This window comes from Gossypium arboreum, chromosome 8 (genome assembly GCF_025698485.1).
Source record: "Gossypium arboreum isolate Shixiya-1 chromosome 8, ASM2569848v2, whole genome shotgun sequence".
Lineage (NCBI taxonomy): Eukaryota > Viridiplantae > Streptophyta > Magnoliopsida > Malvales > Malvaceae > Gossypium > Gossypium arboreum.
The window spans coordinates 13,299,817-13,306,956 of NC_069077.1; the positions used below are offsets into that span (position 1 = coordinate 13,299,817).

Genomic DNA, 7,140 nt, shown 5'->3' on the forward strand with positions numbered 1-7,140 from the left:
TGAAGAGAAGTTTAGTTTCAAGCCCCAGTTTGAACAAGAGAAGCACCCCATGCTAATGTGCCTTGGATGATCCACGTCTCAGGCTCAGGCACTGATGAGTACATTGAACTATCTTTGTGGTTGAGAGCCCTCATAGCCCAGACACAATAATGCAATTTGGGTGTTACAACAACAAGAAATAATTTTGACGTTTTGAAAATATCACAAAAAGTGATTTATTGGTGACAGTTTTAAACATTACAAAAAGTAAAAAAAAAACAAAAAATATTACCTTTCGTAACACTTATTTTTTGAGTAAAAGGAAACGACAAGAATTAAAAAACACAGAAAATATTGATTATGTGACGTAAATACTGTATTTTTTCCATATCTACATTAAAGCCTTTTACAATAAGTTTGTTTTAGCCCAATTTTAATTATTGATTTCCAAAGTATACAAGTTCAATAACCAACCCTTTTTATTTTTAATTTATTGCGTTTAAGTCATCATTCATTCATGTTGTATTACATCTCAATACTTATTTTAACTTGTGCATCATTATGTTTAGGTTAGATATTAATATTCTGATTATAGGAAGACCATTAAGTATACTCAGCATAAGGTTTTGTTTACGTGCGCAGGTTAGGTACATTTTGACTTAATTGTTAACTTCAGCATCTAATGGTAATCCCGAACTCGAGTTGGTGATGTGTTCATTTTGGTCTTGGCATGTACGTAGGAAGTCTTATGTTTTTCTTAATTATCTTTTTGTATTTTGCTGACAATTTGGAAAATTATGTATATAAGTATTTGTATATATGTATGGAATGGTAATATCGATGTTGATGTTATCATGATAGGTAGTTTGGTTTGTATGCCTAATTAATTAGTGGAAGAGAAAATAATATACCATGTGATGTGTCTTGACTGGTGCTTGAAAGTGTATGCTTAAGTTATGCCTTAGAAATGATTTGGTAAGTTTTATGTTTATAGCTATGTATTAATTGAAGAAAATTCGATTGTTCTAGAATTTAGGTTATAAGACTAATATGAAACCAAAGGTGATATGGTTGAATGGTTGAATGCATATATGTTGGTTAGTTATTTTGAGGTGCCTTTAATTATATATTGGTATGATTAAATTTGGTTACTTGATAGTTTTTAATTGTTGATTGAGGTGCCAATTGTAGCATATTGGTTAAACACTTAGGATGGTTGTATTAAAATGATGATATTAGTATGATTTCGATGAGATTTGATTTGGGTGAGATGTGGCTTAAATGATAAGTTGTAGTATAAGTGATTTAGTTTGAATAGTTTATTTTAGAAGGTAATTTCTAGGTATACACTGTCTGGCACACAATCATGTGCCTTATATGGTTAAAAGCACGATTGTGTGGCCTGTAAGTTTTGGTCGATTTTTGGAGCACACGACCACAATTTGTTACACGACCCAACAACACTGCTATGTGACACGTTTTTTATTTTTTTCACTTTTGACTCACATGGCCTAGATGAGGGTACACGATTGTTTGCACGACCACGTGTCTTTAATATCACACGGTATCAAGCTGTTGCACGGTTTGCCCATAAAACCATGTAATCGACCTAAACGACCTAGGCCTTTCCACATGACTAGGAGACATGGGTGTGTGTCCCCTGTATGCACAATTTTCCTATTTTTCTATTTTGCTTCAATTTGATCCCTGATTGATACTAAATTGTTTTTAAGCTTCCATATGCTCAATATAAAAAAAAATTGATTGAATTACATGATGTATTTGATTATATGTGATATGATGATGATTAATTGAGATTTTGATAAATAATTTGTATGTAATTGTTTGGTATTTATTCTTAGCATCTTATTACTCAGGTTCGACGATTGGAATAAATAAAAGGTATTATAGAGATGTGGCTACATGTTGAACTTACGATGGTGGAGATAGAATGGGGCACATTATCAGTGATTCGAAAGCTGCAAACAAAATGAATCTAAAGGTCAGTAATAAGTGCTTACATCTTAAATGCCAGAGCTATTAGTGGAAGATATCAAGCTTACGTTTTTAAGTATGCGTCAAGAGACGCAAATGGTGTAGCACATTTATTGGTTGTAGAAGGATTAAAAAGAGATGAAAAATCTAATTTGATCGGTGAGGTTCCTTCCTTTGCAAAAGAGGTAGTTGACGAAGATTATTGACAGCTGAGATAGGTTTCTTTCCTTTAGATCGGAATCTAGCTGGTTAAAAATGGTACTTGACGGCAACTCTCACCTTTGGCAAGCAAAACGAAAATCAGAAGAGACTTATAGGTTGATTCACAGTTTCGGCTCTAGGATTGTGACCGGAGCAAAGGCAAGATAGAAAATTTTGGGTAAATTTTAAGATTATTTTTCTTCTTTAAGACGAATCGGCATGAACAAGAGCAAGACACTCAGTGGTTTTCCAAGAAGAAAAGGAATCTGAAGGGACTTTGTTTTTTCAAATATTTAGGGATAAGAAAAATGTTTGTTTAGGTAGCTGGGTTACTTTGTTTTCTTTACCATTTTTTAGGTTGTCTGATTTAGTTTCTTTTATTTTAATAGTGTTTGGGTTTTAAAGAACTAGGCCTTGTTTTATTTTTAATAACAATCCAACCATTCCTTTTTCAAAAAAGAAAAAAGAAAAAGAGCTTTGAGGGGTAAGGTGTTAATGGCTTGTCATGAGTTTTGTTTAAAGATGTTGATGGGTTAAGTTAGTTTGGGTCAAAGCTCAATTTTTTTAAAAAAAAAAAAAACCTTAGGCCCAGGTCTTATTCGGCTTAGTCCATCTAAATGATTTGTTTCACTATTTATAAAATAATAAAAATATTTTTATTTAAATTTAATTATGAAAAAATATATAGGTATTAATATAAAAATTAGTTTTATAATTTTTATCACAGCAATAGCAAAAAAGGGATACAATGACAGAAGTTTATAACATTTATAGAAAAATATCATCAACATTTCTTAACAAAACACGCAATATTTGAACAAAATTTTAATTACTAAGATTTAAGTGAAAATGTAAAAATAATAGAATTTGGTGTTTTCATAATTATCCAAAGTTGATTATATATAATAATTTGAATATCTTAGAAGGTAGTTATAATTTGAAATTGGAAGTCCAAGTGGGCTTTTTATAGGCATTAAAATTTGACTCTTACAAGATTTCGTTCTTTGCCATGTATGCTTCTACAAACTTTTTGACTTTTTCACCCCTTTCGCAAGTATTGTAGGACATATGTTTGAATTTCTTTCAAGTATAGGATGCTTTCTGCTTCTGCTTCCAGTCGTTATTTTTTTAAAGAAAAATTTATAATTATTTCGAATGGTGTTCTCACTCAGTTGGGTCTTTCAAAGCAAAGGAAGAAGCGAGTTATGGAATTGAGATATTGCAAGGAAATTTACGTAGTTTCATTCTCTTAAATGATTATTATTATTATTATTATTATTATTATTATTATTATTATTATTATTATTTTTTTGAAAGAAACCAGCTGATGATATTAAAATTAGAAAACTAATACATCCCTACCAACCTCCACTCTGATTGGTCATGAGTGTCACTGCACTTAATGTCCTATTTGTGTAAAACAAAAGAAACTTTAAAGAAATAGCAAAATAAATCTGAAACGTAAAAGAAAACATGGCAAAGCTATGCGAAGATGAACCAGCCCCCTTTGAAGCTCAACTATCCAAAACTGATCACCAGCCTAAACAGAACGTATCTTCTTTGTTAACTTTGATTGTGGTTGTAATAGCGATGTCTTTGTTAACTTTGTTTTGCATTGAATTTGAAATGAAATTCTTGGATAAAATTTTAATTATACGTTATATTTGATTTATTAAAAGTTGTATATTTCACGAATTTGTACATGTAATATTTGCATTTTATAAATTATATATTATTTTATATAATAATGTGAAAAATACGATAAATTAAAAAAATTTATAGTGTGGTGTATTTTTTAAAATAAAATACATTTAGTGGCGCTTTCACTTAAAAATGCCACAAAAAGTCCTGCATCATGCAGCATTTGTACATCCAAGCACCTCAAAAAATTTCCTGTACTCAGCAACGTTTAATACTGAATGTTCTACAATTAGCGGCGTTTTCAATGCCAAATGCTGTAGTATTTGTTGGCATGTCTTGTAGCCATTTTCCATGGGCATTTAATTGTTGTCCTTTGGCTCATTCCCTTTGAAAGTTGTGGCAGCCATCATTCGATGAAGGGTGGGGGATCCCATCTTTAAATGGAGTTTTTTTGGGGTCCAATTCCCATTAAATTTTGATGGGAGGGTGATAATAATTAAAAAATTGGTATAATAATAAATTTAATTCTTAATTTTTATACATATTTATTTAATTATAATTTTAAAAAATTAATCCTCAAATTTTATAAATGATTTTAATTTGATCCCAAAATTAATCTTCCTCTTCTAATTCCCCCACCTCTACTACTATCGTCCCTTCCATCTCCTCCTTTACCTTTCTCCAAAAAGAACTTCTGTCGAAATTATTTTTTGAAAAAGGTCAACTTACTTAAAAAACGAAAATAGAATTGCCACCAATCCCTTTTTTATGAGGTGTGATTGAATCACCTTATGATTTAATCATTTTAATAAACAGTTTTGATTTACTAAAACAATGGTTTTGGTCTACAAAATTCAGAAAATGGGTTCGGGAGTTGGTTACGTACGAAGAAGGATTAGCACTCTCGTAACGCCCAAAATTAGTACCTAATTGATTAATTACTGTCTTAATGTCGAAATTTGAAAATTCGAAAAGAATTTAAAATATAATCCCTCTTTTTATTAATGTTAATTTTTTTTAAAAAAAAGCTTGAATAAATTAAAACGAGCGTTAAAGACACTCTCGTCTCAAGATAACAAAATGTCACATCCCGTGAGTTAGGACACGATATTTTGAACCCTTGGGAATAAGCTTGCCTTTTAATATATATACATTTTTTAAAAAAAACTTGTATATTTTAATTTTAAAAGGATATTTGGCTTTTAGATTCAACGAGAAAATCGAAACCCCCTAAGTTAGGGTATGATTTCTCGAATATACAAAAAACGAAACATTGTCTTATTTTGAAAAAAATTTTTTTTTAGTGTTTGGGTAAAATTAATGTAAAATTTAATATGACATATGAATAAAATGTTACGCTAATGAATGACAACAATACGAATGTATTAATAAACAATTTATAGCACATATAATGGCAATAATCACATAACATATATCACTCCAATACCAATATTAACAATCAAAGAAAAATAAAATAAATAATAACAATAATAAATAATCTAATTTTTGAAAGACAAAAATAAATATATGAATAAACGAATGTAACAATTTTGCTTTAATATATAAAAGAAAATAATCAATAAATTAATAGATAAATAAATAATAATAGTGAGAATGAAAATAAAATAACACCTAAACGTTATAAAATATAAAACGAATAAATAATAATGAATAGATAAATAAATAGACGAAATCTACAAAATATATTAAGGGTTGAAAATTAAAAGAGGGATCTAATTGACATTTAAACGAAAATAGGGGTCCAAAACAAAAAAGGGCTACCAAGGAGTAAACTATAAGGTGCTAAAAGGGCAGGGACTAAAAAGGGGAATATCCCTCGCCTTTATGCACGTGTTTATCAGGTAGACCAAAATGAAATAGAAATAAAATTAAAGGGACAGATTGCAAAATGAAAAAAAAAAGAAAGAATAAAGGGTTAAAATGCAATGCACGACAGAATATAGGGACTAAATGGGAAATTATTCCCTGTCCTCAAAACGACACCATTTCAGGTGTTTGCCTGTTAAAAAGTTGAAGGATTAAATTGAAACAAAGGCACCCTTCCAATCGCTTTTTTGTCCTCAAGCCTATTTTGAAGCCAAACTCGACGGAGAAATAAAAAAAAGGTTTCGTTTTTTCTCCTTTTTCGTCGTGGCCTTTGACGGTGAGGATGCCGACCGACTCAAGTGAGTTTTCTTTCCTTTTTTTTTTATTTTCGCATGTAAAATAAAAATAAAAACTTAAGACTAAAATAAATAGAAATAAAAAGGAAATCACCTTTAGAAAATTTCTATATTCGATCTCTTTTTGTTTTTGTGTTTAATCTATTGCTTTTTGATTAGTATTTTATCCGGGAAAAAACTACAAAGATGATGTTAGGGCTTTTATAGCCAATGTTACAAGATTCGTTTTTGTTTTTTTGTTTTTTGTCTACTACCATTTTGTTTCCTTATTCGTTGTCTTCTTCTTTTGCGTGTTGCAGGTGGTGTTAGAGAAGCGTTAGACGCATGGAGAGGTGGTGGCTAGAGTGTGGCGGCCACTAGGGTTTCTTCCCTTATTTTTTTGGTTGAAAATTAGTTTAGTTTTGGGTCATTTTTGGGCTACTAGGGTTTTAATTTATTTGGGCTGTAATTGGTTTTGCAATTTTGGGCCTGTAAATTTGTTGTAAATGGATTGAGACTTCATTTATTTGCTTTAAATTTGTTTTATTTTTGTAATTCGGGCCCGTGCCAAAATTGGCCTATTACAACTTCCATTTGTTCTTTCTCATGGCCTGGCATCGTGCATTTTTTTTTAAGGGTGTGTAGGCAAAAATGGTAGTGATGATGGGGGAAGCAGAAGAGGAAGGTAAATTTTGAGGATGAAGTTGATACCATTTGTAAATTTTGAAGGTTAATTTTTTAAAAATTATGAATAAATTGATATGATATGTAAAAATTGAGGGCTAAATTTGTTACTATACTGATTTTTAACTGCCATGTCACCCTCCTGCCAAAGATTTAACGGGAAATGGACAAAAAAAAGTTGGGAGATCAAATTAAAAAAAATTAAAGTTGGGTGAAAAAAAAAGTAAAGGGGAAATAATTGAGTGACCAAATAAAAGAATTGATAATTAGGTGATAAAAAAGAAAATGTGTAATAACTCAAATTTTACGGTTATCGGAAAAAGTATATTTTCGAGTCTCAATTCTTGAAAAATAGATCCGTAAATAATTATAAAAATTTTTAAAAAGTTAATTGAGTGATTAATTAGAGTTTAATTAAGTGAATTTAGCTTAATTAAGGATAATTGATAAAAGGATTAAATTGAATAAAGTGTGAAAG

The 7,140-nt window shown here is 30.1% G+C and overlaps 1 long non-coding RNA gene across 1 annotated transcript; it reads left to right on the top strand.

The window, feature by feature from the left end:
* The first annotated feature begins 5,893 nt into the window (after positions 1–5,893).
* LOC128296412 (uncharacterized) lies at positions 5,894–6,533 on the top strand. The gene is made up of 2 exons (XR_008287032.1): positions 5,894–6,002; positions 6,299–6,533. It is a non-coding gene; the product is annotated as an uncharacterized LOC128296412 (long non-coding RNA).
* Positions 6,534–7,140: the final 607 nt, after the last annotated feature.